The sequence below is a fragment of the Mytilus galloprovincialis genome, chromosome 4 (assembly GCF_965363235.1).
Source record: "Mytilus galloprovincialis chromosome 4, xbMytGall1.hap1.1, whole genome shotgun sequence".
Taxonomy (NCBI): domain Eukaryota; kingdom Metazoa; phylum Mollusca; class Bivalvia; order Mytilida; family Mytilidae; genus Mytilus; species Mytilus galloprovincialis.
This window is the reverse complement of record NC_134841.1, coordinates 101,299,844-101,323,062: the sequence shown is the minus strand read 5'-3', so window position 1 is coordinate 101,323,062 and position 23,219 is coordinate 101,299,844. Positions and strand designations below refer to the sequence as shown.

General features: G+C 33.1%; 1 protein-coding gene across 3 annotated transcripts in view; it reads left to right on the top strand.

Annotated features, from left to right (window-relative positions):
- LOC143073630 (uncharacterized) overlaps nt 1-23,219 on the top strand; it is a 47,227-nt gene that overhangs the window by 7,048 nt on the left and 16,960 nt on the right. For 2 of the 3 annotated variants that reach the window (XM_076249310.1, XM_076249312.1), the window contains exon 4: nt 716-811. The exons of the other annotated variant lie outside the window; for it this stretch is intronic. The gene's annotated coding sequence lies outside the window, so the exon portion shown is untranslated. Of the gene's footprint in view, nt 1-715; nt 812-23,219 lie in introns of those variants that run through there. 3 annotated transcript variants of the gene reach the window in all.

Here is a 23,219-nt window from a genome sequence, read left to right as displayed (position 1 = left end):
AGAAATAGAAAAGCAAAGTTCAATGTTCTCATTTATGGTGCAAAATACCAAGTGCTCATTTTTTAATTAGAAATAGGGAAGTCAAGCTACATTGCTTTTGAATTAATAAGTGAAATAAATAAAGTAGCTTTCAGTAGTATACTTTTAAAGATTTTTTTAAAGCTCTTTTAGAAATATTGATTGATTGATTGTTGGTTGCTTAGCGTCCAGTGGCAAATATTTCATGCATATTCAGGACGATCTTTTAGAAATAATGTGAGGGACTACAAAAACGTCGTTTTGTATTACAGCTTTAAATAACAAAGATTTCACTGTTAGTATGAAAACTAGAAATACAACTGTCAGGGCTTCCTTATTTGATATTATCAACTTGTTTCAAGGAATGTAGAACTCTTGATTTTAAATGTTACACTTTTTTTATCAAAATATTTATAATTGCCCTAAAAATTGCGAAGGCCTGCGTGATAGTAGAATTGCAGGAAATAGCAAACACGCCTAATCACGCTATTCCAATGACTCGGTGCTTTTCTTTAACATATATGTTGTAACAATTACATAAAAACATGTTATCATCGGGTGTTATCATATCCGATTCAAAAAATTGTTTGGTATCAATAAAAGAAATAATATTAGTATTACTACCTGGTAGTATGTGTATCTTTTGGTTTATATATTTTTTTATCTGTGCATATAATTTGTTTTCTTTTTATTGCAGATATCTGTCAATACGCTGTGATGCTACTGGACGTCAATACCAAATCTCTTGATATTTTTTTTTAAATTATAATAAACAGATGCAATTATATGTAAATACTATTTCTTGTTTTATTCTTGTGTAAATAGTACAGATACTAGTTTATACTTTCCAATCCATGTTTTGTTTCCATTGTTGGCGATATTTAAATTCCTTCGGCTAAACTTCTCTTACAATCCATGTTTTGTTTCCAATGTTGGCGATATTTTAATTCCTTCGGCTAAACTTCTCTTACAATCCATGTTTTGTTTCCAATGTTGGCGATATTTTAATTCCTTCAGCTAAACTCCTCTTACAATCCATGTTTTGTTTCCAATGTTGGCGATATATTTTAATTCCTTTAGCTAAACTTCTCTTACAATCCATGTTTTGTTTCCAATGTTGGTGATATTTTAATTCCTTCAGCTAAACTCCTCTTACAATCCATGTTTTGTTTCCAATGTTGATTGTGTTGGTGATATTTTAATTCCTTCAGCTAAACTTCTCTTACAATCCATGTTTTGTTTCCAATGTTGATTGTGTTGGTGATAGTTTAATTCCTTCAGCTAAACTTCTCTTACAATCCATGTTTTGTTTCCAGTGTTGGCGATATTTTAATTCCTTCAGCTAAACTTCTCTTACAATCCATGTTTTGTTTCCAGGGTTGATGATATTTTAATTCCTTCAGCTAAACTTCTCTTACAATCCATGTTTTGTTTCCAATATTGGTGATATTTTAATTCCTTCAGCTAAACTTATCTTACAATCCATGTTTTGTTTCCAGTGTTGGCGATATTTTAATTCCTTCAGCTAAACCTCTCTTACAATCCATGTTTTGTTTCCATTGTTGGTGATATTTTAATTCCTTCAGCCAAACTCCTCTTACAATCCATGTTTGTTTCCAATGTTGGTGATATTTTAATTCCTTCAGCTAAACTCCTCTTACAATCCATGTTTTGTTTCCAGTGTTGGCGATATTTTAATTCCTTCAGCTAAACCTCTCTTACAATCCATGTTTTGTTTCCATTGTTGGTGATATTTTAATTCCTTCAGCCAAACTCCTCTTACAATCCATGTTTGTTTCCAATGTTGGTGATATTTTAATTCCTTCAGCTAAACTCCTCTTACAATCCATGTTTTGTTTCCAATGTTGGTGATATTTTAATTCCTTCAGCTAAACTTTTCTTACAATCCATGTTTTGTTTCCAATGTTGGTGATATTTTCTCTTACAATCCATGTTTTGTTTCCATTGTTGGCGATATTTTAATTCCTTCAGCTAAACTTCTCTTACAATCCATGTTTTGTTTCCAGTGTTGGCGATATTTTAATCCCTTCAGCTAAACTTCTCATACAATCCATGTTTTGTTTCCATTGTTGGTGATATTTTAATTCCTTCAGCTAAACTCCTCTTACAATCCATGTTTTGTTTCCAATGTTGGTGATATTTTAATTCCTTCAGCTAAACTCCTCTTACAATCCATGTTTTGTTTCCAGTGTTGGTGATATTTTAATTCCTTCAGCTAAACTTCTCTTACAATCCATGTTGTGTTTCCAGTGTTGGCGATATTTTAATCCCTTCAGCTAAACTTCTCATACAATCCATGTTTTGTTTCCAATGTTGGTGATATTTTAATTCCTTCAGCTAAACTCCTCTTACAATCCATGTTTTGTTTCCAGTGTTGGTGATATTTTAATTCCTTCAGCTAAACTTCTCTTACAATCCATGTTGTGTTTCCAGTGTTGGCGATATTTTAATCCCTTCAGCTAAACTCCTCTTACAATCCATGTTTTGTTTCCATTGTTGGTGATATTTTAATTCCTTCAGCTAAACTTCTCTTACAATCCATGTTTTGTTTCCATTGTTGGCGATATTTTAATTCCTTCAGCTAAACTCCTCTTACAATCCATGTTTTGTTTCCAGTGTTGGTGATATTTTAATTCCTTCAGCTAAACTCCTCTTACAATCCATGTTTTGTTTCCAATGTTGGCGAAATTTTAATTCCTTCAGCTAAACTCCTCTTACAATCCATGTTTTGTTTCCAATGTTGATTGTGTTGGTGATATTTTAATTCTTTCAGCTAAACTTCTCTTACAATCCATGTTTTGTTTCCAATGTTGATTGTGTTGGTGATATTTTAATTCCTTTAGCTAAACTTCTCTTACAATCCATGTTTTGTTTCCAACGTTGGTGATATTTTAATTCCTTCAGCTAAACTTCTCTTACAATCCATGTTTTGTTTCCAATATTGGTGATATTTTAATTCCTTCAGCTAAACTCCTCTTACAATCCATGTTTTGTTTCCAATGTTGGTGATATTTTAATTCCTTCAGCTAAACTTCTCTTACAATCCATGTTTTGTTTCCAGTGTTGGTGATATTTTAATTCCTTCAGCTAAACTCCTCTTACAATCCATGTTTTGTTTCCAATACAATCCATGTTTTGTTTCCAATATTGGTGATATTTTAATTCCTTCAGCTAAACTCCTCTTACAATCCATGTTTTGTTTCCAATGTTGGTGATATTTTAATTCCTTCAGCTAAACTCCTCTTACAATCCATGTTTTGTTTCCGATGTTGATTGTGTTGGTGATATTTTAATTCCTTCAGCTAAACTTCTCTACAATCCATGTTTTGTTTCCAGTGTTGGTGATATTTTAATTCCTTCAGCTAAACTTCTCTTACAATCCATGTTTTGTTTCCAATGTTGGCGATATTTTAATTCCTTCAGCTAAACTTCTCTTACAATCCATGTTTTGTTTCCAGTGTTGGTGATATTTTAATTCCTTCAGCTAAACTTCTCTTACAATCCATGTTTTGTTTCCAGTGTTGGTGATATTTTAATTCCTTCAGCTAAACTCCTCTTACAATCCATGTTTTGTTTCCATTGTTGGTGATATTTTAATTCCTTCAGCTAAACTCCTCTTACAATGCATGTTTTGTTTCCAGTGTTGGTGATATTTTAATTCCTTCAGCTAAACTTCTCTTACAATCCATGTTGTGTTTCCAGTGTTGGCGATATTTTAATCCCTTCAGCTAAACTTCTCTTACAATCCATGTTTTGTTTCCAGTGTTGGTGATATTTTAATTCCTTCAGCTAAACTTCTCATACAATCCATGTTTTGTTTCCAATGTTGGTGATATTTTAATTCCTTCAGCTAAACTCCTCTTACAATCCATGTTTTGTTTCCATTGTTGGTGATATTTTAATTCCTTCAGCTAAACTTCTCTTACAATCCATGTTTTGTTTCCATTGTTGGCGATATTTTAATTCCTTCAGCTAAACTCCTCTTACAATCCATGTTTTGTTTCCAGTGTTGGTGATATTTTAATTCCTTCAGCTAAACTCCTCTTACAATCCATGTTTTGTTTCCAATGTTGGCGAAATTTTAATTCCTTCAGCTAAACTCCTCTTACAATCCATGTTTTGTTTCCAATGTTGGCGAAATTTTAATTCCTTCAGCTAAACTCCTCTTACAATCCATGTTTTGTTTCCGATGTTGATTGTGTTGGTGATATTTTAATTCCTTCAGCTAAACTTCTCTTACAATCCATGTTTTGTTTCCAGTGTTGGTGATATTTTAATTCCTTCAGCTAAACTTCTCTTACAATCCATGTTTTGTTTCCAATGTTGGCGATATTTTAATTCCTTCAGCTAAACTTCTCTTACAATCCATGTTTTGTTTCCATTGTTGGCGATATATTTTAATTTCTTCATCTAAACTTCTCTTACAATCCATGTTTTGTTTCCAATGTTGGCGATATTTTAATTCCTTCAGCTAAACTTCTCTTACAATCCATGTTTTGTTTCCAGTGTTGGTGATATTTTAATTCCTTCAGCTAAACTTCTCTTACAATCCATGTTGTGTTTCCAGTGTTGGCGATATTTTAATCCCTTCAGCTAAACTCCTCTTACAATCCATGTTTTGTTTCCATTGTTGGTGATATTTTAATTCCTTCAGCTAAACGTCTCTTACAATCCATGTTTTGTTTCCATTGTTGGCGATATTTTAATTCCTTCAGCTAAACTCCTCTTACAATCCATGTTTTGTTTCCAGTGTTGGTGATATTTTAATTCCTTCAGCTAAACTCCTCTTACAATCCATGTTTTGTTTCCAATGTTGGCGAAATTTTAATTCCTTCAGCTAAACTCCTCTTACAATCCATGTTTTGTTTCCAATGTTGATTGTGTTGGTGATATTTTAATTCCTTCAGCTAAACTTCTCTTACAATCCATGTTTTGTTTCCAATGTTGATTGTGTTGGTGATATTTTAATTCCTTTAGCTAAACTTCTCTTACAATCCATGTTTTGTTTCCAACGTTGGTGATATTTTAATTCCTTCAGCTAAACTTCTCTTACAATCCATGTTTTGTTTCCAATATTGGTGATATTTTAATTCCTTCAGCTAAACTCCTCTTACAATCCATGTTTTGTTTCCAATGTTGGTGATATTTTAATTCCTTCAGCTAAACTTCTCTTACAATCCATGTTTTGTTTCCAGTGTTGGTGATATTTTAATTCCTTCAGCTAAACTCCTCTTACAATCCATGTTTTGTTTCCAATACAATCCATGTTTTGTTTCCAATATTGGTGATATTTTAATTCCTTCAGCTAAACTCCTCTTACAATCCATGTTTTGTTTCCAATGTTGGTGATATTTTAATTCCTTCAGCTAAACTCCTCTTACAATCCATGTTTTGTTTCCGATGTTGATTGTGTTGGTGATATTTTAATTCCTTCAGCTAAACTTCTCTTACAATCCATGTTTTGTTTCCAGTGTTGGTGATATTTTAATTCCTTCAGCTAAACTTCTCTTACAATCCATGTTTTGTTTCCAATGTTGGCGATATTTTAATTCCTTCAGCTAAACTTCTCTTACAATCCATGTTTTGTTTCCAGTGTTGGTGATATTTTAATTCCTTCAGCTAAACTTCTCTTACAATCCATGTTTTGTTTCCAGTGTTGGTGATATTTTAATTCCTTCAGCTAAACTCCTCTTACAATCCATGTTTTGTTTCCATTGTTGGTGATATTTTAATTCCTTCAGCTAAACTCCTCTTACAATGCATGTTTTGTTTCCAGTGTTGGTGATATTTTAATTCCTTCAGCTAAACTTCTCTTACAATCCATGTTGTGTTTCCAGTGTTGGCGATATTTTAATCCCTTCAGCTAAACTTCTCTTACAATCCATGTTTTGTTTCCAGTGTTGGTGATATTTTAATTCCTTCAGCTAAACTTCTCATACAATCCATGTTTTGTTTCCAATGTTGGTGATATTTTAATTCCTTCAGCTAAACTCCTCTTACAATCCATGTTTTGTTTCCATTGTTGGTGATATTTTAATTCCTTCAGCTAAACTTCTCTTACAATCCATGTTTTGTTTCCATTGTTGGCGATATTTTAATTCCTTCAGCTAAACTCCTCTTACAATCCATGTTTTGTTTCCAGTGTTGGTGATATTTTAATTCCTTCAGCTAAACTCCTCTTACAATCCATGTTTTGTTTCCAATGTTGGCGAAATTTTAATTCCTTCAGCTAAACTCCTCTTACAATCCATGTTTTGTTTCCAATGTTGGCGAAATTTTAATTCCTTCAGCTAAACTCCTCTTACAATCCATGTTTTGTTTCCGATGTTGATTGTGTTGGTGATATTTTAATTCCTTCAGCTAAACTTCTCTTACAATCCATGTTTTGTTTCCAGTGTTGGTGATATTTTAATTCCTTCAGCTAAACTTCTCTTACAATCCATGTTTTGTTTCCAATGTTGGCGATATTTTAATTCCTTCAGCTAAACTTCTCTTACAATCCATGTTTTGTTTCCATTGTTGGCGATATATTTTAATTTCTTCATCTAAACTTCTCTTACAATCCATGTTTTGTTTCCAATGTTGGCGATATTTTAATTCCTTCAGCTAAACTTCTCTTACAATCCATGTTTTGTTTCCAGTGTTGGTGATATTTTAATTCCTTCAGCTAAACTTCTCTTACAATCCATGTTTTGTTTCCAGTGTTGGTGATATTTTAATTCCTTCAGCTAAACTTCTCTTACAATCCATGTTTTGTTTCCATTGTTGGCGATATTTTAATTCCTTTAGCTAAACTTTTCTTACAATCCATGTTTTGTTTCCAGTGTTGGCGATATTTTAATTTCTTCAGCTAAACTCCTCTTACAATCCATGTTTTGTTTCCATTGTTGGCGATATTTAAATTCCTTCAGCTAAACTTCTCTTACAATCCATGTTTTGTTTCCATTGTTGGCGATATTTTAATTCCTTCAGCTAAACTTCTCATACAATCCATGTTTTGTTTCCATTGTTGGCGATATTTTAATTCCTTCAGCTAAACTTCTCTTACAATCCATGTTTTGTTTCCATTGTTGGCGATATTTTAATTCCTTCAGCTAAACTTCTCTTACAATCCATGTTTTGTTTCCATTGTTGGCGATATTTTAATTCCTTTAGCTAAACTTCTCTTACAATCCATGTTTTGTTTCCATTGTTGGTGATATTTTAATTCCTTCAGCTAAACTTTTCTTACAATCCATGCTTTGTTTTCAATGTTGGCGATATTTTAATTCCTTCAGCTAAACTCCTCTTACAATGCATGTTTTGTTTTCATTGTTGGCGATATTTTAATTCCTTCAGCTAAACTTCTCTTACAATCCATGTTTTGTTTCCATTGTTGGCGATATTTTAATTCCTTCAGCTAAACTTCTCTTACAATCCATGTTTTGTTTCCAGTGTTGGCGATATTTTAATTCCTTCAGCTAAACTTCTCTTACAAGCCATGTTTTGTTTCCATTGTTGGCGATATTTTAATTCCTTCAGCTAAACTTCTCTTACAATCCATGTTTTGTTTCCAGGGTTGGTGATATTTTAATTCCTTCAGCTAAACTCCTCTTACAATCCATGTTTTGTTTCCATTGTTGGCGATATTTTAATTCCTTCAGCGAAACTTCTCTTACAATCCATGTTTTGTTTCCATTGTTGGCGATATTTAAATTCCTTCAGCTAAACTTCTCTTACAATCCATGTTTTGTTTCCATTGTTGGCGATATTTTAATTCCTTCAGCTAAACTTCTCTTACAATCCATGTTTTGTTTCCAGTGTTGGGGATATTTTAATCCCTTCAGCTAAACTTCTCTTACAATCCATGTTTTGTTTCCAGGGTTGGTGATATTTTAATTCCTTCAGCTAAACTTCTCTTACAATCCATGTTTTGTTTCCAGGGTTGGCCATATTTTAATTCCTTCAGTTAAACACCTCTTACAATCCATGTTTTGTTTCCAGTGTTGATTGTGTTGGCAATATTTTAATTCCTTCATCTAAACTTCTCTTACAATCCATGTTTTGTTTCCATTGTTGGCGATATTTTAATTCCTTCAGCTAAACTTCTCTTACAATCCATGTTTTGTTTCCATTGTTGGCCATATTTTAATTCCTTCAGTTAAACACCTCTTACAATCCATGTTTTGTTTCCAGTGTTGATTGGGTTGGCAATATTTTAATTCCTTCATCTAAACTTCTCTTACAATCCATGTTTTGTTTCCAGGGTTGGTGACATTTTAATTCCTTCAGCTAAACTTCTCTTACAATCCATGTTTTCTTTCCAGTGTTGGCGATATTTTAATTCCTTCAGCTAAACTTCTCTTACAATCCATGTTTGGTTTCCAGGGTTGGTGATATTTTAATTCCTTCAGCTAAACTTCTCTTACAATCCATGTTTTGTTTCCAGTGTTGGCGATATTTTAATTCCTTCAGCTAAACTTCTCTTCCAATCCATGTTTTGTTTCCAGGGTTGGTGATATTTAATTCCTTCAGCTAAACTTCTCTTACAATCCATGTTTTGTTTCCAGGGTTGGTGATATTTTAATTCCTTCAGCTAAACTTCTCTTACAATCCATGTTTTGTTTCCATTGTTGGCGATATTTTAATTCCTTCAGCTAAACTTCTCTTACAATCCATGTTTTGTTTCCAGTGTTGGCGATATTTTAATTCCTTCAGCTAAACTTCTCTTACAATCCATGTTTTGTTTCCAGGGTTGGTGATATTTTAATTCCTTCAGCTAAACTTCTCTTACAAACCATGTTTTGTTTCCAGGGTTGGCGATATTTTAATTCCTTCATCTAAACTTCTCTTACAATCCATGTTTTGTTTCCAGGGTTGGTGACATTTTAATTCCTTCAGCTAAACTTCTCTTACAATCCATGTTTTGTTTCCAGTGTTGGCGATATTTTAATTCCTTCAGCTAAACTTCTCTTACAATCCATGTTTTGTTTCCAGGGTTGGCGATATTTTAATTCCTTCAGCTAAACTTCTCTTACAATCCATGTTTTGTTTCTAGGGTTGGTGATATTTTAATTCCTTCAGCGAAACTTCTCTTACAATCCATGTTTTGTTTCCAGTGTTGGCGATATTTTAATTCCTTCAGCTAAACTTCTCTTACAAACCATGTTTTGTTTCCAGGGTTGGCGGTATTTTAATTCCTTCATCTAAACTTCTCTTACAATCCATGTTTTGTTTCCAGGGTTGGTGACATTTTAATTCCTTCAGCTAAACTTCTCTTACAATCCATGTTTTGTTTCCAGTGTTGGCGATATTTTAATTCCTTCAGCTAAACTTCTCTTACAATCCATGTTTTGTTTCCAGGGTTGGTGATATTTTAATTCCTTCAGCTAAACTTCTCTTACAAACCATGTTTTGTTTCCAGGGTTGGCGATATTTTAATTCCTTCATCTAAACTTCTCTTACAATCCATGTTTTGTTTCCAGGGTTGGTGACATTTTAATTCCTTCAGCTAAACTTCTCTTACAATCCATGTTTTGTTTCCAGTGTTGGCGATATTTTAATTCCTTCAGCTAAACACCTCTTACAATCCATGTTTTGTTTCCAATGTTGGCGATATTTTAATTCCTTCAGCTAAACTCCTGTTTCAATCCATGTTTTGTTTCCATTGTTGGCGATATTTTAATTCCTTCAGATAAACTTCTCTTACAATCCATGTTTTGTTTCCAAGGTTGGTGATATTTTAATTCCTTCAGCTAAACACCTCTTACAATCCATGTTTTGTTTCCAATGTAGGCGATATTTCAATTCCTTCATTTAAACTTCTCTTACAATCCATGTTTTGTTTCCATTGTTGGCGATATTTTAATTCCTTCAGATAAACTTCTCTTACAATCCATGTTTGGTTTCCATTTTTGGCGACATTTTAATTCCTTCAGCTTAACTTCTCTTACAATCAATGTTTTGTTTCCAGTGTTGGCAATATTTTAATTCCTTCAGCTAAACTTCTCTTACAATCCATGTTTTGTTTCCAGGGTTGGTGATATTTTAATTCCGTCAGCTAAACTCCTCTTACAATCCATGTTTTGTTTCCAGGGTTGGTGATATTTTAATTCCTTCAGCTAAACACCTCTTACAATCCATGTTTTGTTTCCATTGTTGGCGATATTTTAATTCCTTCAGCTAAACTTCTCTTACAATCCATGTTTTGTTTCGATTGTTGGTGATATTTTAATTCCTTCAGCTAAACTTCTCTTACAATCCATGTTTTGTTTCCATTGTTGGCGATATTTTAATTCCTTCAGCTAAACTTCTCTTACAATCCATGTTTTGTTTTACCAGTGTTGGTGATATTTTAATTCCTTCAGCTAAACTTCTCTTACAATCCAAGGCCATTGTTATTATATTGTTCGTTTCTGTGTGTGTTGCATTTTAACGTTGAGTCGTTTGTGTTTTCTCTTATTTTTGAGAAATTGAGATAAGACGTGGCACGGTACATGTCTATCCCAAATTCATGTATTTGGTTTTCATGTTATATTTGTTATTCTCGTGGTGTTTTGTCTGATGCTTGGTCCGTTTCTGTGTGTGTTAAGTTTCGGTGTTATGTCGTTGTTCTCCTCTTATATTTAATGCGTTTCCCTCGGTTTTAGTTTGTTACCCCGATTTTGTTTTTTGTCCATGGATTGATGAGTTTTGAACAGCGGTATACTACTGTTGCCTTTATTTGTTTCCAATGTTGGCGATATTTTAATTCCTTCAGCTAAACACCTCTTACAATCCATGTTTTGTTTCCAATGTTGGCGATATGTTAATTCCTTCAGCTAAACTTCTCTTACAATCCATGTTTTGTTTCCAGGGTTGGTGATATTTTAATTCCTTCAGCTAAACACCTCTTACAATCCATGTTTTGTTTCCAATGTTGGCGATATTTTAATTCCTACAGCTAAACTCCTGTTTCAATCCATGTTTTGTTTCCAATGTTGGCGGTATTTTAATTCCGTCAGCTAAACTTCTCTTACAATCCATGTTTTCTTTCCAGGGTTGGTGATATTTTAATTCCTTCAGCTAAACACCTCTTACAATCCATGTTTTGTTTCCAATGTTGGCGATATTTTAATTCCTACAGCTAAACTCCTGTTTCCATCCATGTTTTGTTTCCAATGTTGGCGATATTTTAATTCCGTCAGCTAAACTTCTCTTACAATCCATGTTTTGTTTCCATTGTTGGCGATATTTTAATTCCGTCAGCTAAACTTCTCTTACAATCCATGTTTTGTTTCCATTGTTGGCCATATTTTAATTCCTTCAGCTAAACTTCTCTTACAATCCATGTTTTGTTTCCAGGGTTGGTGATATTTTAATTCCTTCAGCTAAACTTCTCTTACAATCCATGTTTTGTTTCCAGTGTTGGCGATATTCTAATTCCTTCAGCTAAACTCCTCTTACAATCCATGTTTTGTTTCCAGGGTTGGTGATATTTTAATTCCTTCAGCAAAACACCTCTTACAATCCATGTTTTGTTTCCAGGGTTGGTGATATTTTAATTCCTTCAGCTAAACTCCTCTTACAATCCATGTTTCGTTTCCAGTGTTGGCGATATTTTAATTCCTTCAGCAAAACACCTCTTACAATCCATGTTTTGTTTCCAGGGTTGGTGATATTTTAATTCCTTCAGCTAAACTCCTCTTACAATCCATGTTTTGTTTCCAGTGTTGGCGATATTTTAATTCCTTCAGCTAAACACCTCTTACAATCCATGTTTTGTTTCCAGGGTTGGTGATATTTTAATTCCTTCAGCTAAACTTCTCTTACAATCCATGTTTTGTTTCCAGGGTTGGTGATATTTTAATTCCTTCAGCTAAACTTCTCTTACAATCCATGTTTTGTTTCCAATGTTGGCGATATTTTAATTCCTTCAGCTAAACTTCTCTTACAATCCATGTTTTGTTTCCAATGTTGGCGATATTTTAATTCCTTCAGCTAAACACCTCTTACAATCCATGTTTTGTTTCCAGTGTTGGTGATATTTTAATTCCTTCAGCTAAACTCCTCTTACAATCCATGTTTTGTTTCCAGAATTGGCGATATTTTAATTCCGTCAGTTAAACTTCTCTTACAATCCATGTTTTGTTTCCAATGTTGGCGATATTTTAATTCCTTTAGCTAAACTTACAATCCCTATAACCGTTGTCGTAGAAGTTAGATAGAAGTGCAGAAAATTCAAATGATTCATGTCGCTGAGAGCTTTCCATAGAAGTTAGATATAAGTGCAGAAAATTCAAATGATTCATGTCGCTGAGAGCTTTCCGTTTAAGCTCACTTTGCATAAAAGACCAAGTGACTTTTTCTCATCACTTTGCCACAACAATCATTAGGGTATCTAGTGTAAAAAATGTGGATAAACATAAAACATAGAAGTAAATGCAGATTTTGATTTATATCTCTGAAACAAAAGCATATAGTGCAAATCTGACACGAGGTAAAATGTTTATCAGGTTGAGATCTGTCCGCCTTGACATTTTCAGACAATACAGATAACCTGTTGTTTGGTTGCTACCCTTGCATTGGTCACTTTGATATTATAGATAGAAAAAACTGTAAACAGCAATAATGTTCATCAAAGTAAGATCTACAAATAAGTCAACATGACCAAGGATTGTCAATTGTACCCTTAAAGTTATTGCCCTTTAAAGTCAATTTTTGTAATCTTTTACAATATACTTCTCCCTTGAAACTACTGAGTCAAATTTAACCAAACTTAGAAATAATCATTATCAGGGTATATAGTTTTAAAAAATAGAACATAGGGACAAAAAGCAGTTTTAGACTTGTATCTCTGAAATAAAGCATTTAGAACAAATCTGACATGCAGTTATTTTTTTATTATCCTAAAATTATTATAGATAGAGATAAACTGTAAACAGCAATAATGCTCAGGAAATTACGATCTACAAATAAGTCCAGATGACCAAAATTATTATTTGACCCATTAAGGAGTTATTGGCCTTGAACGTAATTTTTCATATTTTTTGTAATCTTTTTAAAAAAAATCTTCTCTCCTTAATCTACTGGGTCAAATAGAATTAAAGTTGGTCATAATTTTCAATATGGTATTTTGATTGAAAAATGTATCCGATGATTCTAAAACAAATATTCTGATCCCCAATTTGTTCAAGTAGATGACAACATCAAAAATACGATTGCAAACTCCCCCTATATATATATATATATGGGAAATTTAGAAAAAAAAATAGTTTGATTGATCGCTTCAACTTGAACAATTAATAAATGTGTTGGCGCTTTGCGCGAAAAAGGTTCTGACTAAGAAAAACACCATACCCTGCCAGCCCCCTTTTAGAAATTGAATGGTTGCTCCCTTAGAACAGAGACTGCAAATCATAGTTTCAAATAAAAATAGTAATGTGCGATATGAAATGGTCTGGTACGACTCTAAACTTTCAAATAAGAAGACAGTTAAGATGTTACAACAATGATTGAGTGAAAATACATTCCCAATAAACAGCACTGACCGATGTAGTTCGAATTCGCACATTGCTTTTCATTTAAGTTACATTACTTATTACTACGCAGTCTGTTTCTATTTCTTTACCTTTGTCAACTCCATTATTTTTGTAATTTTACCAGTTTTAAATTCCAGGGTTTTATTTATTTGGGAGGGATGATCAAGTACGCTATCACGTTGAATTATTTAACCTTTGCCAACATTTATTATTATTGTTTTAATCATTATCAAACTGCTATTTGTTTTGGATGTTTAAATACGCAGCCTATGTTGTAATTACTCTACTGTTGTCTTATTTGAAATAGTATACCAGCATAGATCGATCAGTACTGTTTATAAGAAATGTATTTCCAAGCTATCGATGTTGTCACCTGTGATATTTTAGAATTCATTTCACACATTACTATTTTTATTTGAAGCATATCTTTGCCGTCTCTGTTGTAAATATCTAAGTCATTTTTGAAATTTTAGAATTGTACAAGTCTCGTTGTGTTCGGTTTTTACTGTTTTATTGTATAGATATCAAGATTGTTATAGTTTAATCAGAATAGATTGATATGATTCACTAAACATCATAATAATACTGATGAAGGATATCTGTTACCAGGAATATCTATAAATAATTAAATATTATGTTTCCTTTTTGTCAGCCTTTGACTTTTGTCGAAAAACCGAGGCATAGCAATCCTACATTCCGTCGTCGGCGTCCGCGTCGGCGGTGTCCACAAATCTATTTTTTCGTATTTTTTTTATAAAGTTAGCTTAGTTTTTTCTGTCAGGAAACATTAAATTCACTCTGTGGTTAAAGTTTTTAAAATTTTAATAACTTTCTTAATCTATCCTGGATCTGTACCAAACTTGAACTATAGTATCTAGAAGGAACTTTTGTTAAATGTAATACTTGTCAGTATTTTACTTATAAATGGACTTCAGTTAACATTGCATACAATCTGCAGTTAAAGTTTTAAAACATTTATTAGACTCATAAACTATCCTGGGTTTTTACCAAACTTGGACAGAAGCTTCTTACAATCAAAAGATAGTATCGATTGTTTTCTTCATTAGCTCCTGGTCCAAAGGCAAATCAGACAACCCTTTGTTGGGTTGGTGCCCCTGAATTGGTAATTGTGAGGAAATTTTGCATTTTTTGGTTGTTATCTTGAATATTATTATAGATAGAGAAAAACTGTAAACAGCAATAACGTTCAGCAAAGTAAGATCTATAATTAAGTCAACACGACCAAAATGGTCAATTGACCCCTAAAGGAGTTATTGTCCTTTATATTTAATGTTTAATTAATTTTGTAAATTTTTGTAATCTTACAAAAATCTTCTCCTCTGAAACTACTGAAACAAATTAAACCAAACTTGGTCACAATCATCAATAATTGAGGACATTGAGGTATCTAGTTCAAAAAATGTGTCTACAACCAACATGGTAGACATGGCTTAAACTAGATTATACAATGACATAGGGTTTACATGCAGTTTTTGGCTTATATCTCCGAAACTGCAAAAGTATAACGATTTATGCATCAATTGTAAATAAAGATATCAGGTGAGCGACACAGGCTCTTTGGAGCCTCTAGTTTTTGTTGAGCCTGCGATTAACAGCAAAAGTAGGCGAGACACTGGATTCCGCGGATCCCTTACACATTTTTGTAATTGCATGGTGTTGTTTTGTATACTTTTTAGGCGTTTATATATGTACTTGTAAGGATCCTCTACGATAGAAAATTAAGCTGATCTGTAAAAATTCCATCTTCATGCCTTATATATCACGTGCTGTGTTACGACGCTAGATTAAAACTGACGAGGAAAGGTAACAACCGACCACCGAAAGCTTTATTTTTGTAGAGCCTAGGTAGTCAAGTGGCCTAGCGCGTAGGGCACAGTGCAAGATTTGATGCCACGATATCTCAGTAGCATGAGTTCTAATTCCGGCCAGGGAAGAACAAAAAATTTGTTTCCGCACATTGGTGGACTGTTATTTATTCGAATCATACTTGAGATCACCCCAGTGTTTGGTGGGGATTGTGTTGCTCAGTCTTTAGTTCCTATGTTGTTTAATTTTCAGATTTATGAGTTTGACTGTTCCTCAAATATTAAATATCTTATTTTGTTTATATGGTGACTGATTAGTTCGCATGCTGTAAATAAGTAAGTGATTTAAGTTGATGAACATGAACTGTAAGCCACTTGTTAGAGTTCCCTGCGTGTTAGGGTGCAATGAGTACGCTTTAGAAGTGAAGCTCCTACTAAAGAAGGAAGATACTGATTAGGTAACATGTAAAGTTTATCGAGAATTTTATAATGGTATTGTTTACAAAACGAAAGAAGCACGTCATATTGAAAGTAGTCTTTTCCTTATTCGAGTCTGCCAGTTATCAGGTCTTTCCACTTTTTTTTTTGTGGCAAGACCTATTGTATTTGTTCTGATGATTATTATTTTTTCCCTTCTTCCGCCAAACCCTTCTTTTGGGTGTAATGATGTTTCGGAAGATGTCGCTGTAACTGCAATCGTTCTATCCAGAAATTAAAGTGTGAAAGAAAAAAGAAAAGAAAACAACGTATAGATAGGAAACGAAAATAATAGTTTATAATGTGTCTGAAGTATTTTTCTGGAATTAATACCTTCACAGAAAGGCCCCAACTAAAATAGAAACCAAATGCCGTATGTCATATTAATATATATGAATACGAGAGATAACAACCAAATGTAGCTAAAGTCAACTTTTTCAGAATGAGTTGGAACTGTAGTTTAAAAAAAAATTACGTCTCAATGTATTAACGATTAATTGATAAAGTGTGTACTAAGCTTGTGTGGACAAGTTCATTTATATACATATTATCTATGTATTAGATACAATACAAAGGTAACAAAGAAACAGTCCGGTAACAACCGTTGCCGGATAGTTTTTCTGCACGAGTAGTCAGGTCAGGTCCGAGGCGCTAGCCGAGGACCTTGACCTGACTACAAGTGCAGAAAAACTATACGGCAGTTTGTTTCCGGCCTGTTTTTTTTGTTACTTTTGTTTTGTATCTGACTTGTACGACGTTTCAAGGAAGAAGTATTACATTTTGCAAGCTTAATATTTGAGAAACTTAAATGGCCTCAAATCAGTAAATGTAAGTTATAGAATAAACACATTTTTTTCATTTTCCTTCAACGGAGTTTTTTTTCCAGAAAAAAAAATCAGGAATCTAATAATTTGATAAAAACAAAAGAAACCATTTCAAGTATAAGATTTATGTTATCAAGTTTGAGACTTTTTTAAAATGCAACTTCGTTGAAATGTAATATATTTAAGAAATATTTTAGTGGTAAGTAAGCTAACGTTTAATTTTATGGGTGAAACGGAAAGCGGGAGGGGGCCTTAATGGATTTGAAATAAACAGGCTGTGATCTTTACTTTGATGAAAAAATGCAGGATGTGCCATTTCATTTCCCCATTCCCCCTTTAAACATTTCGTGAAAATCGCACGTTTGCTGTCAAATACATGAATTTAATATTCAGTGGGGGGAGGGGTGCCGGGGGTTGGAATCCCTTTTTTTGGACGATCAATGCATGTGAATGTGGACAAATAGTGGAAACCCCCTTTTTCTTGGGTTGGGAACCCCTTTCTTAAAATGACTGGATCCGCCCCTGATAGATTTGAATTCAACTTATAATTAAATTTAATAACAATATAAATGTATCAAAAGAATGAATTTTCTACTTCATTATTGAGTGAAATGTTATATAAAAAAGGATTTTGTTCTGTTATTGTATATATTAAGACAAATACTTAAAAAAAATAAAATCATGCTCAGTCTCTGCAAGTGTTGATCGCGATTAATTAAACACGTGTTACTATATGACCAATCGCAGCCAACCGTCCAAAAGTGAGGCCTGACATAAGTTGGATGATTTTCTTCAAGAGTTGCTGCTTATTTGGACATGTATTACACGAACACTTTTTATTTATAGGATCAATCGTGCATTGGTGAGTTGATAGGGATTTTATCTTTTGATGAGATTTGTTTCTTATTTACATATTTTCTGTCTTTTTTAATTGAAATATAAACGTCGGTATCATCATTTCTTCACTTTCAGCATATTATCTAAAATTACTATTCATATCCATGCTCCATAAAAAGGGGGGAGAGGTATGTACTTTTCTAATTATATTAACTATTTACCTTTACAACACCATCACCCAACATATATATATATATATATATTTTTTTTAAATTAGCACTATAATATATATATATACGGTATTCGAAAAATCAGGAATCATGCAGATCATTAATTTGTTATCTGCTTGACCATAGTAATTTTTTTCTCATAAAATTTGGGATCAAAATATCTTTTTTATTCGAAGAAAAACATACCCCCCCCCCTTTTACGAATCTATTAGTGTACTGATATGAATAGTATTTTACTGGAAATGTTTTAAAAATTATATTGATGATAACGGAAATATTTATTAAAAAAAAGACAGGAAATATGTCGGTGAACCAAAAAGTTCAAATCTAATTGAAAGTTAAAGTGCCCATGAACTCATTGTTCATGCACGAGTGATTCTTTTCATAAAAAGTGTCCGTGTAACAACTAAAAAGAGTCCGTGTATCGTCTAAAAAGAGTCCGTGTAACACCCGTTAATGTACTGTTTTTCTATAGCTCTGCGGGGGGCAAAGTCGTACAATTGATATTATTCCCAACTTTGTACTTAGTTTATATCTATTTTACCCTATACTATAATGATCTTACTATATTGAACATATTTTGTATTATATGGTTCAATGAATCCAAAATACTCTATTTGGGCTCTTTGATATTTACTCACCACTGGCTATTGGACAAACTACCTTACTTAATAGTTGTTTTGTCTGGTTCTATCTAGTTGTTGACTATATATATTGTACTTTTTAACTATATTGTCAATGCAGAATAAGAAACACCAGAAACAACATCAAGAGCCGTAGCCAGCATTATAAGGTATTTACATTTAAGGGTTTTTCAAATTAGTTTATGGTTAAATGTTTTTGACTTAAATATTTTATTTAGTTTCATTTACTTTGCTAATTGTATTTCAAACTTTATATTTTCTTATTTACCTGTGATTAACTTTCAATGTCATATAGTATTTCATATAGTAGTATGGTCAACTTACTTTAGTGAACAGTTTTCATTAGCATTGATTAACACATTGTTTACATTCAGAGTTGTCATTTAACTGTATTTTGCATTATTATTTATTTGCAATTGTGTAATTAAACATAATATACATTAGTTGCTACAAAATGATATATTCATATGCATTTATATGTAAAGTTGTATTTATTTGTCATTATCTGTATATTTCAGATCTGTCGTTGCCTTCTATATTATATTTATTAAAATATATGAACGTTCTGCATTCAATTTATCTGAGCCTTATTCCACCTGGTCACAAATGGCGTCGTCGACAAACCAGAAGGCAATGACTGCTGACATTCCATCAGACGGCTGAGAGGCCCTCTCAGGGGTATCCACGGAGGAAGCCGAACATTTACAAAGTTAATGTGTGTGTCATCGGACTATCCACGGAGATGAACGAACTTTGACGGAGTTTCTACCAGACCGGAAATCCACGGGAAGAGCCGACCAGTGACGGAGATTATTTGTGTTATCGGAATATATACGGACCTATCCGAACATTGTCTGAGTTTACGATTGAAGACGAACATTGGCGGAGATGTATAACAGTGCCGAACCCGTTTACCAATGAAGTAACTGTTTTCTGTATTTGGAATATATGTGTATTTGGAATATATGTGATATTGTGAGACATCGTGACATATGATGAAATATGTTTAGTATTTTTTCAATCTGGATTATGTGATTTATTCATTTTGGATTATGTGTATTATTCATACTGGATTATAGTTATGCATTGAGCGGAGTTATATATTGTGTATTTTTGCAATTTTTGTATATATATTTTTTTGGTAATTTTCAATAGTTTTGAAAGTTCATAATGGCAATAAATCCTACTTGTAAGTCTTTACAAAAGCAAGTGACCGATTTACAGAATAGAATTAAAGAACTATCTTGGAAACCTAGTGTTGAAAATGAAGTGAAAAGACCACCATCGAACGAAAAGAATGTTGTATATGTGCAGAAAGATAGAAAAGTTCCAAAGTTTACTGGGTATAATTTTCAAGTTGAAGATTGGATTGAAGGTGTTAATACTGTGTTACATGCCCGTGAGATGTCCCGTCAAGAACGAGCGGATTTTATAGATTTACAACTTGAAGGTTCTGCTAAAGATGAAGTGAAATACCGTTCTCATCTAGTTCGACAAAGTCCAGATCAAATTTTCGAAATTTTACAAGATGACTTTGGTGTAAAGGATAACATTACTAAACTACAGAAGAATTTTTCGGACCGTGTGCAAAAGCCAAATAAATCACTCGGGGAATATTCGTATGTGTTAATGGATTTAATGAGTAAAATTACAAATAAAGATTCTTCTTGGATGCCTAATAAAGAGAAAACATTGTGCGACCAATTTTCACAAAATGTACAAGACAGTTATTTAAGAAAACATCTGAAACAAATAGTTCGTGCACAATCTCATATACCATTTTTGGATTTACGTGAAGAAGCTATTATGTGGTCCGAGGAGGAAGAATATAAAGATAAAAGATACAACACAAAGACGAAAAGTGAAACAACCGATACTGTACCAGAAGAACCTACAACTGATGTTTGCACTAGTAAGGATAAAACTGACAGTAGTAGTGAACAATCCGATAAATTCAATCAGTTATTGGGTATTGTCCAAAAACAAAGTGAACAGATTGACACATTAACAAAGATCGTTAATACAAAGCAACGATCAACAAGTTATAACAGTAGATACAATAGGTTTCTGCCACAACGACGTACTTTGTTATGTTTTAGATGTAATGAACCAGGGGTGGTGTTCTCGAAGCTATCTTAGGATTAGGACGTGTCCTAAGTCTGTCTTATGACAAGTCTTTGTCCTAAGTCGTGTTCTCGAAGCTCTCTTAACTTATGATATATCTCATTTTTCGTCCTAACTTTAGGACAACCAATAAGGTGTCTTAAGATAATCCTATCTTCATCCTAGTGTAATAAAGTATGAATTTCGCTTTTTGCTCATTATTTTACGTGAAAATTAACATGAAATGAAACGCACCATCGGTTATCAACTCGTACATAAAGAAATTGTGCACGATTTTAAACTTTGAACTTCGTGTTTCACGATACGATTACACTACAAATTTAATTCTCATTTCAAAACAAATTGTTTTCAAGTTTAAATAACAATCTTTTTTTTTATATAATTACATTGGTAATTATGCATTTAATTCTTTATATGTTATTATTAAATTTGTAAACAATTGTATTAAATAATTTCGTCATTAATAAATGTTTTATCAAAAAATATCTTTAACGATTTAAAATTTCGACTTAGGATATGTTTAGGACGTCCTAACATAAGATTCGTCTGAGATAGCTTCGAGACACAACTTAAGAGTGTCCTAAGTTGATCTTAAGTCCATCATAAAATTGGTCTAAGATGTGTCTTAGGACGAATCTTAGGATACTTTCGAGAACACCACCCCAGGTCACAAGATTGCAGACTGTCCAGTTGTAAATTCCAAGAAGTCCGGAAACGGGTAGTGTCTACTGTGAAGAGTCCCATTGTAGATGATAACCATATGGACTCAATTCAAGCTGATCGTTTAGTGGGTAAATGTCCAACCGTTAGTGCTTACATTGCAGGATTTAAAGTTAACTGTCTAGTAGATACTGGGTCAACTGTTACAACAGTTACAGAGTCGTTTTATAACCGTTTTCTAAGGAAAAATACTGATCTACAAACTGATATTACGTTTAATCTGAAAGGTGCAAATGGAACTTGTATACCGTATATAGGATATGTTGAAGTTGGTATTGACATTATGGGCCAACGTTTTTCAAACAGAGGTGTTTTGATTGTGAGGGATCCTATTGACAGTTATACCCGTATAAGAAAAGAAAATGTCCCTGGACTTTTGGGAATGAACGTTATTAGCTTATGTAAGAAACTTTTGCAAGAAGATTATGGGAACCAGTATTCAGAAGAAGTTACCGAAATAGCCGAAAATTTTAAACTTGGAGAACTTTTTAAAGCATGTGACAAAAATGAACATTGCAATATTATTGGATTTGTTAAACTTTGTTCTAATTCACCAGTTCGTATTCTTGCAAATTCTGTGATTATTTTAAATGGAACTGGGCCGAATTTACCGAGATTGTATGATGCTGTTGTTGAACCTTTAAACACTAGTGGACACTTCCCTTCTATTTTTATTGTTGTACATACGTGTGTTACTGTTCGAAATGGACGATTAACTTTTAGAGTTGCTAATATTGGAGATGATGATATATGGCTTGCTCCAAGAACTAGAGTTGGTATTTTATTGAAAGGTGATGTAGAAAACCATGATAAAGGAAATGTTGAATTTATACGAACTGGTCATACAGAGGAAATTTATATTCATGATATTGCTTATTGTGCAGAAACTGATGTGAATTTGTCAAAGTTGGAAGATTTTGAAATGCCTGTAGATATTAGCCATTTGTCAACAACAAGCAAGCAGAGAGACGAAATAAAAGCATTATTTTATAACTATAGTGATATTTTTTTCGAAAAGTGATACTGATGTTGGATATACAAAGACAGTAAAACATAAAATTCGCACAGTAGATGATGTACCGATTGTTCAACCGTATAGACGAATTCCGCCTTACCAGTATGAAGAGGTCAAGCAGCATATACTGAAGCTGGTTGAAAACAATATTATTCGTGAAAGCACAAGTCCTGACGCTTCACCTATTGTTCTAGTGAGAAAGAAAGACAATTCTCTGCGCATGTGCGTGAAATGAATCAGAAGTCTTACAAAGACGCTTACCCATTACCTCGTGTTGAGGAATCGTTTGATGCTTTGAGTGGAGCTAAATTGTTTTCAACAATGGGTTTAACTAGTGGTTACAATGTCGTGGCGATGCATGAAGATGATATAGAGAAAACTGCTTTTACAACACCGTTTGGACTTTACGAATATCTACGAATGCCGTTCGGATTATGCAATGCACTTGCAACATTTCAACGTTTGATGCAACAATGTTTTCGAGATGAGATTTTTAACATTTTGTTAGTCTTTCTAGATGATATTATTGCGTATTTTGCAAATATTGAAGAACATTTGAAGCGTTTAGAAGTTGTTTTCAAGAGATTACGAGAACATGGTTTAAAACTGAAGCCTTCCAAATGTCATTTTTTTAAACGAGAAGTTCGCTATTTGGGTCACGTCGTTTCAGATGAAGGAATTCATACAGATCCAGATAAAATCAGTGCAGTTCAAGATTTTGAAATACCTACAACCGTTAAGAAGTTAAAGTCTTTCTTGGGTTTAGCAAGATATTACCGTCGATTTACACAGGGATTTAGTAAAATTGCAGGACCTTTACACAAATTGGCTCAAAAATTTACACCTCATCCACGAAAATTATTTGGTAAGGAATGGACTACTAATTGTCAGACTGCTTTCGATACTCTGAAAGAACACTTAGTAACTGCTCCAATTTTGAGTTATGCAAAGTTTGATGAACCGTTTATTTTAGAAACTGATGCA